This window comes from Oncorhynchus mykiss, chromosome 20, assembly GCF_057628025.1.
Source record: "Oncorhynchus mykiss isolate SJ-2025 chromosome 20, ASM5762802v1, whole genome shotgun sequence".
In the NCBI taxonomy this organism is placed as follows: Eukaryota; Metazoa; Chordata; class Actinopteri; order Salmoniformes; family Salmonidae; genus Oncorhynchus; species Oncorhynchus mykiss.
This window is the reverse complement of record NC_143041.1, coordinates 28,154,225-28,164,256: the sequence shown is the minus strand read 5'-3', so window position 1 is coordinate 28,164,256 and position 10,032 is coordinate 28,154,225.

Sequence of the window (10,032 nt, the reverse complement as noted above, 5' to 3'; positions counted from 1 at the left end):
AATCAGAGGCAGGTGTTGTTCGTTGTCTCTGATTGAGAATCATACTTAGGTAGCCTTTTCTCACCTGTGTTTTGTGGGTGATTATTTCCTGTTTAGTGTTTTTTCCATTCACCTTACGGGACTGTTCGTTTGTCGTTTATTGTTTTGTTCAGTGTTCAGTTATTTTATAAAAAATATAAACACTTACCACGCTGCGCTTTGGTCCTCACCTTCTTCCACCACAGACGACCGTTACACCAGGGTCTTGACCTGACTGCAGTTCAGCATCGTAACCGACTTCAGTGGAACATGCTCACCTTCGATGGTCACTGGCACACTGGAGAAATGTGATCTTCGTGGTATAAACCCTGTTTCAACTGTACCGGACAGATGGCAGACGTTGTGTGGGACAGAGGTTTGCTGATGTCAACATTGTAAACAGGGTTCCCCATGGTGGTGGTGGGGTTATGGTATTGGCAGGTATAAGCTACGGCCTACAAACACAATTGCATTTTGTCAATGCAATTTAATGCACAGAGATACAGTGGCGAGATCCTGAAGTCCATTGTTGTGCCGTTCATCCATCACCTCATGTTTCAGCATGATAATGTACGGCCCCATGTTTCAGGATCTGTACACAATTCCTGAAAGCTGAACATGTCCCAGTTCCATGCTCTGCATTCTCACCAGATATGCTACCCATTGAACATTGACGTGTACGACCGCGTGTTCCAGTTCCAGCCAATATCCAGAAAATTCGCATAGCCATTAAAGAGGAGTGGGACAACATTCCACAGGCCACAGTCAACAGAATGATCAACTCTATGCAAAGGAGATGTGTCATGCTTCATGAGGCAAATGGTGGTCACACCAGATACTGACCGGTTTTCTGATCCACGTTCCTACCTTTTTTTTAAAGGTATCTGTGACCAACAGATACATATTGGTATTCACACTCATGTGAAATCCACATATTAGGGCCTAATGAATTCATTTCAAATGACCGATTTCCTTATATAAACTCTAACTCATTAGAATCTTTGAAATTGTTGCATGTTGTGTTCATATTTCTGTTCAGTGTATATATATATATATATATATATGAAGACACTACCATCAGTTACTACCTCAATCATGGAAAGCTTGCCGTAAATGTGACAGTCTTGATTCAAACTCATGAAGTAGATATCCTCATGAAGTAGATGCCTTCCTCAACATCTTAAATAAGCATGCCCCTCTCAAAAAATGTAGAACTAGGAATAAATATAGTCCTTGGTTCACTCCAGACCTGTCTGCCCTTGACCAGCACAAAAACATCCTGTGGCGTTCTGCATTAGTGTAACAGTATAACTGATAAACCGTCCCCTCGCCCATACCCGGGCGTGAACCAGGGACCCTCTGCACACATCAACAAGTCACCCACGAAGCATCGTTACCCATCGCTCCACAAAAGCCATGGCCCTTGCAGAGCAAGGGGAACTACTACTTCAAGGTCTCAGAGCAAGTGACGTCACCGATTGAAACGCTATTTAGCGCGCACCACCGCTAACTAGCTAGCTGTTTCACATCCGTTACATTAGCATCGAATAGCCCCCTTGATATGCAACTTTTCAGGGAAGTTAGGAACAAATATACACAGGCAGTTAGAAAAGCTAAGGCAAGCTTTTTCAAACAGAAATTTGCATCCTGTAGTACTAACTCAAAAAAGTTCTAGGACACTAAAGTCCATGGAGAATAAGAGCACCTCCTCCCAGCTGCCCACTGCTCTGAGGCTAGGAAACACTGTCACCACCGATAAATCCACTATAATTGAAAATTTCAATAAGCATTTCTCTACGTCTGGCCATGCTTTCCACTTGGCTACCCCTACCCTGGTCAACTGCCTGGCACCCTCCACAGCAACCCGCCAAAGCCCCCACCATTTCTCCTTTACCCAAATCCAGATAGCTGATGTTCTGAAAGAGCTGCAAAATCTGGACCCCTACAAATCAGCCGGGCTAGACAATCTGGACCCTCTCTTTCTAAAAAATATCTGCTGAAATTGTTGCAACCCCTATTACTAGCCTGTTCAACCTCTTTTTCGTATTGTCTGAGATTCCCAAAGATTGGAAAGCTGCCGCGGTCATCCCCCTCTTCAAAGGGGGTGACACTCTAGACCCAAACTGCTATAGACCTATATCTATCCTACCCTGTCTTTCTAAGGTCTTCGAAAGCCAAGTTAACAAACAGATTACTGACCATTTCGAATCCCACCATTCCTTCTCCGCTATGCAATCTGGTTTCAGAGCTGGTCATGGGTGCACCTCAGCCACGCTCAAGGTTCTAAATGACACCATAACCGCCATCGATAAGAGACATTACTGTGCACCCGTATTCATCGACCTGGCCAAGGCTTTCGACTCTGTCTGTCACTCACAACATTCTTATTGGCAGACTCGACAGCCTTGGTTTCTCAAATGATTGCCTCGCCTGGTTTACCAACTACTTCTCTGATAGAGTTCAGTGTGTCAAATCGGAGGATCTGTTGTCCGGTCCTCTGACAGTCTCTATGGGTGTGCCACAGGGTTCAATTCTCGGACAGACTCTCTTTTCTGTATACATCAATGATGCTCTTGCTGCTGGTGATTCTCTCATCCACCTCTATGCAGACGACACCATTCTGTATACTTCTGGCCCCTCCTTGGACACTGTGTTCACTAACCTCCAGACAAGCTTCAATGCCATACAACTCTCCTTCCGTGGCCTCCAACTGCCCTTAAACGCAAATAAAACTAAATGCATGCTCTTCAACCGATCACTGCCTGCACCTGCCCGCCCGTCCAGCATCACTACTCTGGACGGTTCTGACTTAGAATATGTGGACAACTACTAATACTTTGGTGTCTGGATAAACTGTAAACTCTCCTTCCAGACTCACATTAAGTATCTCCAATCCAAAATTAAATCTAGAATCGGCTTCCTATATCACAACAAACATCCTTCACTCATGCTGCCAAACATACCCTCGTAAAACTGACCATCCTACCGATCCTCGACTTTGGCGATGTCATCTATAAAATAGCCTCCAACACTCTACTCAACAAACTGGATGCAGTCTATCACAGTGCCATCCGTTTTGTCACCAAAGTCCCATACACTACCCACCATTGCAACCTGTACCCTCTCCTTGGTTGGCCCTCGCTTCATACTCGTCGCCAAATCCACTGGCTACAGGTTATCTACAAGTCTCTGCTAGGTAAAGCCCCGTCTTATCTCAGCTCACTGGTCACCATAGCAGCACCCACTCGTAGCACGCGCTCCAGCAGGTATATCTCACTGGTCACCCCCAAAGCCAATTCCTCCTTTGGTCGTCTTTCCTTCCAGTTCTCTGCTGCCCATGACTGGAACAAATTGCAAAAATCTCTGAAGCTGGAGACTCACATCTCCCTCACTAGCGTTAAGCACCAGCTGTCAGAGCAGCTTACAGATCACTGCACCTGTACATAGCCCATCTGTAAACAGCCCATCTATCTACCTACCTCATTTGGTATTTATTTATTTTGCTCCTTTGCACCCCAGTATCTCTACCTGCACATCCATCTTCTGCACATCTACCATTCCAGTTTGTAATTGCTATATTGTAATTACTTCGCCACCATGGCCTATTTATTTCCTTACCTAATTTGCACTCACTGTATATAGACTTTTTGTTTTCTTTTGTTCTACTGTATTATTGACTGTATGTTTTGTTTATTCCATGTGTAACTCTGTGTTGTTGTATGTGTCGAATTGCTACGCTTTATCTTGGCCAGGTCGCAGTTGCAAATGAGAACTTGTTCTCAACTAGCCTACCTGGTTAAATAAAGGTGAAATAAAAAATAAATAAAAAATATTGTCATTATTTTTGACTGACCAGCACCCAATATTCTCTTAACTCTTCTTGAACTGCACTGTTGGTTAAGGGCGTGTAAGTAAGCATTTCACAGTAAGGTCTACACTTGTTGTATTTGGCGCATGTGACAAATAGTTGGATTTGATTTGATTTGATATATACATATTAGTACCTTCGGAAAGTATTCAGACACCTTGACTTTTTCCACACTTTGTTAGGTTACAATCGTATTCTAAAATTTGTTCAATTATTTTTTCCCCCTCATCCATCTGCAAACATAATATATAATAATAATATAATATCAAAGCAAAAACAGGTTTTTAGACGTGTTTGCTTATTTATATATAAAAAAACAGAAATATCACATTTACATAAGTATTCAGACCCTTTACTCTGTACTTTGTTGAAGCACATTTAGCAGCGATTACAGCCTTGAGTCTTCTTAGGTATGACGTCATAAGCTTGGCTCACCTGTATTTTGAGAATTTCTCCCATTCTTCTCTGCAGGTCCTCTCAAGCTCTGTCAGGTTGGATGGGGAACGTTGCTGAACAGCATAATATGCAAATAAATTCATAAAAAATCCTACAATGGGTTTTTCTGGATTTTATTTCCTCATTTTGTCTCTCGTAGTTGAAGTGTACCTATGATGAAAATTACAGGCCTCATTCATCTTTTTAAGTGGGAGAACTTGCACAATTGGTAGCTGACTAAATACTTTTTTGCCCCACTGTATATATTTGGTAAAATATCTTATCTGCCAAAAAGCACAGAGAAAATATCAAGAAAATGACACAGTGAAGTGATTGGCAGAGCAAGTACAGGAGGACCTTGCTATAGCTACAGTGGTCCGCCATCAACACCTTGGCTTCACAAGGTGAGGAAGAGACAATCAGGTAGGTATAGGCCTAGTTCTAGCAACTGGGGATTGGCTGCTGACCAATTATTACTCCTGTTTTGAGTCTCTCCTCTGTCCTCAACACCTAGTCATTGCACAGAGTCGACAACCAACAGTTACTTATGGGGTGAGGGGGGCATCAGGGTCAGTCAGAGCTGCCTTCTGCCAATCATTTATGGATGGAAAAATAACACCTCAGAGACGGAGAGAAAAGAAAAGCCGCTAGGAAAAAGTTGTTCAGAAAAACCACACATAAGAAATCTAGTGTAGACACTGCCATATCTGTATGAGATGTGCAAAGTGCACATGAATGATTGAGCACACAAGAAGCCTTTCAGGATGACATCACTCAGGGGATCGAAGCTGAGCAGAGTCTTTCAACAAGAGAGACAGCTACAAGGTTATCCCATAGGCCTACTCACCAGAGGGTATATAGGCTATTGCACACTGAAAAGGTGCACTAATGTAATGGAGTGATGAGTGTTTTTTGAGAGCAGATGGATAGCGAGCTATTGAATCACCCACTCCAGGTAGGTTAGGGCCTTCACAACAAGTCTCATTATGAGATGAGATGAGCTGAGCACAACACCACAATGAGCTTCAGTCAAAGATCTTTACAGGTCGACATCACTGTTAAAGTTAGTCAATGTTATATAAAACCATATTAGGCCCTATGGTTCACATTCATTCATAGGACTCCCCCCCCAAACCTTGTTTTTTCTCTGTGCACCGACAGCCCATCCACGCCTGGAAAAGTGCTGAATGGATCCTGAACTAAAATCCATTTGAAGCCTGTGTGCTGAGTCCGAGGCCTCCTCCACTGCACTAAAACAGATGCGATTGTACATTCAGACTAATTAAATAGCCATTCACAAAGCCAGATACAAAAACCATTTAGAAAAGGCACATGCAGTGGAACCATGCTCAAGACAAAGATCATCCCCTTTCAAAAATCTATTAATTACTGGTAGATACTGTAGCATACATCAATGGCTTGATGGTGGATGATGGCTAATATAAATATCTAACCAGAGGTGGAAAAAGTACTCAATTGTCATGCTAAAATTAAAGAGACCTTAATATAAAATGACTCAAGTAAAAGTGAAAGTAACCCAGTAAAATACTACTTCAGTAAAAGTCTAAAAGTATCACATTTTAAATGTACTTAAGTATGGTGGTGGAAAAAGTACTAAATTGTCATACTCATACACAATTTCCATTCGGTTTTCCTTTTTTTTGACAGCTAGGGCCAACTCCAACACAGACATAATTTACAAAGGAAGCATTTATGTTTAGTGAGTCCACCAGATCAGAGGTAGTAGAGATGACCAGGGACATTCTCTTGATGAGTGTGTGGATTGGACCTTTTTCCTGTACTGCTAAGTATTCAAATTGTAACTAGTACTTTTGGGTGTTAGGGAAAATGTATGGAGTAAAAAGTACATAATTTTCCTTATGAATGTAGTGTAGTAAAAGAAAAAGTAGTCAGAAATATAAACGGTGAAGTAAAGTACAGATACCCCAAAAAACGACTTAAGTAGTACTTTACACCACTGTATGTAACAACCAGGTTCTTGGTGTAGGCCTAACCCTTGAAATGACTGTTTGTAGGCTATTTCAAATAATTAATGGGTTCTTTGATTTTAAAGTACAGTAACTGTCAAGGGAAAATCACACTAAAAGTTCATATTCTGTTAACTCATACCCAAATAATGCTCGTATTTGTGGCCAAAGCATAAATTGGAGAAAAAATACTTCAAGAGCAAGTGCCCCTAAAAGGCAAATAATCCCTTTTAAATGGCCTACATGTGGCATTGATATGAGTCAGAAATACTTATTCTAGTGTCAAAATTGACTGCAAAGTTTAAATTTGTCTCTGTGAATGGTTTGTCCTCTGACAAATCAACTGTAAATGACGGTGTTCCTCAAGGTTCCGTTTTAAGACCACTATTGTTTTCACTCTATATTTTACCTCTTGGGGATGTCATTCGAAAACATAATGTTAACTTTCACTGCTATGCGGATGACACACAGCTGTACATTTCAATGAAACATGGTGAAGCCCCAAAATTGCCCTCGCTAGAAGCCTGTGTTTCAGACATAAGGAAGTGGATGGCTGCAAACTTTCTACTTTTAAACTCAGACAAAACAGAGATGGCTGTTCTAGGTCCCAAGAAACAAAGAGATCTTCTGTTGAATCTGACAATTAATCTTGATGGTTGTACAGTCGTCTGTGAAGGACCTCGGCGTTACTCTGGACCCTGATCTCTCTTTTGACGAACATATCAAGACTGTTTCAAGGACAGCTTTTTTCCATCTACGTATCATTGCAAAAATCAGAAACTTTCTGTCCAAAAATGATGCAGAAAAATGTATCCATGCTTTTGTTACTTCTAGGTTAGACTACTGCAATGCTCTACTTTCCGGCTACCCGGATAAAGCACTAAATCAACTTCAGTTAGTGCTAAATACGGCTGCTAGAACCAAAACATTTGATCATATTACTCCAGTGCTAGCCTCCCTACACTGGCTTCCTGTTAAGGCAAGGGCTGATTTCAAGGTTTTACTGCTAACCTACAAAGCATTACATGGGCTTGCTCCTACCTATCTTTCCGATTTGGTCCTGCCGTACATACCTACACTGTCCCTAGAATTTCTAAGCAAACAGCTGGAGGCAGGGCTTTCTCCTATAGAGCTCCATTTTTATGGAATGGTCTGCCTACCCATGTGAGAGACGCAGACTCGGTCTCAACCTTTAAGTCTTTACTGAAGACTCATCTTTTCAGTAGGTCATATGATTGAGTGTAGTCTGGCCCAGGAGTGTGAAGGTGAACGGAAAGGTTGTGCCGTGGCAGAGGTCTTTGTGGGCTAAAGATATCCCTCTAGTGGTGTGGGGGCTGTGCTTTGGCAAAGTGGGTGGGGTTATATCCTGCCTGTTTGGCCCTGTCCGGGGGTATCATCGGATGGGGCCACAGTGTCTCCTGACCCCTCCTGTCTCAGCCTCCAGTATTTATGCTGCAGTAGTTTGTGTCGGGGGCTAGGGTCAGTCTGTTATATCTGGAGTCTTTCTCCTGTCTTATCCTGTGTCCTGTGTGAATTTAAGTATGCTCTCTCTAATTCTCTTTCTTTCTTTCTTTCTTTCTTTCTTTCTTTCTTTCTTTCTTTCTTTCTTTCTTTCTTTCTTTCTTTCTTTCTTTCTTTCTTTCTCTCTCTCAGAGGACCTGAGCCCTAGGACCATGCCTCAGGACTACCTGGCATGATGACTCCTTGCTGTCCCCAGTCCACCTGGCTGTGCTGCTGCTCCAGTTTCAACTGTTCTGCCTGCAGCTATGGAACCCTGACCTGTTCACCGGACGTGTTACCTGTCCCCCGGACGTGTTACCTGCTGTTTTCAACTCTCTAGAGACAGCAGGAGCGGTAGAGATACTCTTAATGATCGGCTATGAAAAGCCAACTGACATTTACTCCTGAGGTGCTGACTTGTTGCACCCCGACAACTACTGAGTATTATTATTTGACCATGCTGGTCATTTATGAACATTTGAACATCTTGGCCATGTTCTGTTATAATCTCCACCCGCACAGCCAGAAGAGGACTGGCCACCCCTCATAGCTTGGTTCCTCTCTAGGTTTCTTCCTAGGTTTTGGCCTTTCTAGGGAGTTTTTCCTTTCCACCGTGCTTCTACACCTGCATTGCTTGCTGTTTGGGGTTTTAGGCTGGCATCTGGTCTCCAGTGCGTCTCCTTGGGCCGGCTTACATGGCACCAGCCTTGCGCACGGTGTCCCCGGTTCACCTGCATAGCCCAGTGCGGGCTATTCCACCTCACCGCACTGGCAGGGCGACCGGGACCATTCAACCGGGTAAGGTTGGGCAGGCTCGGTGCTCAAGAGCTCCAGTGCGCCTGCACGGTCCGGTCTATCCGTCACCACCTCCACGCACCAGCCCTCCGGTGGCAGCCCCCCCGCACCAGGCTGTCTCTCCGGCTCATCCTTACAGGGGCTCCCGCCTGTCCAGCGCTGCCAGAGCCTTCCTCTTCTCCAGCGCTGCCGGAGTCTCCCGCCTCTCCAGCGCTGCCAGAGCCTTCCTCTCCAGCGCAGGTCACACCCTGACCATAGTTTGCTTTGTATGTTTCTATGTTTTGGTTGGTCAGGGTGTGATCTGAGTGGGCATTCTATGTTGGATGTCTTGTTTGTCTATTTCTATGTCTGGCCTGATGGTTCTCAATCAGAGGCAGGTGTTAGTCATTGTCTCTGATTGGGAACCATATTTAGGTAGCCTGGGTTTCACTGTGTGTTTGTGGGTGATTGTTCCTGTCTCTGTGTTTGCACCAGATAGGACTGTTTAGGTTTTCACTTTTCTTGTTTTGTTTAGTTATTTCATGTATAGTGTCTTTATAAATTAAAGAACATGAATAACCACCACGCTGCATTTTGGTCCGCTTCTCCTTCACAACAGGAAAACCGTTACAATGACATCGCCGAATTCAAGGATCGGTAGGATAGTCAGTTTTACAAGGGTATGTTTGGCAGCATGGGTGAAGGATGCTTTGTTGCGAAATAGGAAGCCGATTCTAGATTTCATTTTGTATTGGAGATGCTTAGTATGAGTCTGGAAGGAGAGTTTACAGTCTAACCAGACACCTGGGTATTTGTAGTTGTCCACGTATTCTAAGTCAGAACCGTCCAGAGTAGTGATGCTAGGCGAGCGGGCAGGTGCGGGCAGGTGCGGGCAGCGATCGGTTGAAGAGCATGCATTTAGTTTTACTTGCATTGAAGAGCAGTTGGAGGCCATGGAAGGAGTGTTGTATGGCATTGATGCTCATCTGGAAGTTAGTTAACACAGTGTCCAAAGAATGGACATACAGAATGGTGTCGTCTGCGTAGAGGTGGATCAGAGAATCACCAGCAGCAAGAGCGACATCATTGATATATACAGAGAAAAGAGTTGGCCCAAGGATTGAACCCTGTGGCACCCCCATAGAGGCTGCCAGAGGTCCAGAGAACAGGCCCACCGAGGCTGCCAGAGGTCCAGACAACAGGCCCTCCGAAGTAGTTGGTGAACCAGTTAAGGCAGTCAATTGAGAAACCAAGGCTGTTGAGTCTGCCGATAAGAATGCTGAAATTGACAGAGTTAAAGCCTTGGTCAGGTCAATGAATTTGGCTGCACAGTATTGTCTTTTGTCGATGGCGGTTATGATATCGTTTAGGACCTTGAGCGTCGCTGAGGTGCACCCATGACCAGCTCCAGGATACCCGGGCCAGGTTGATTAGAAAGGCCAGCTCGCT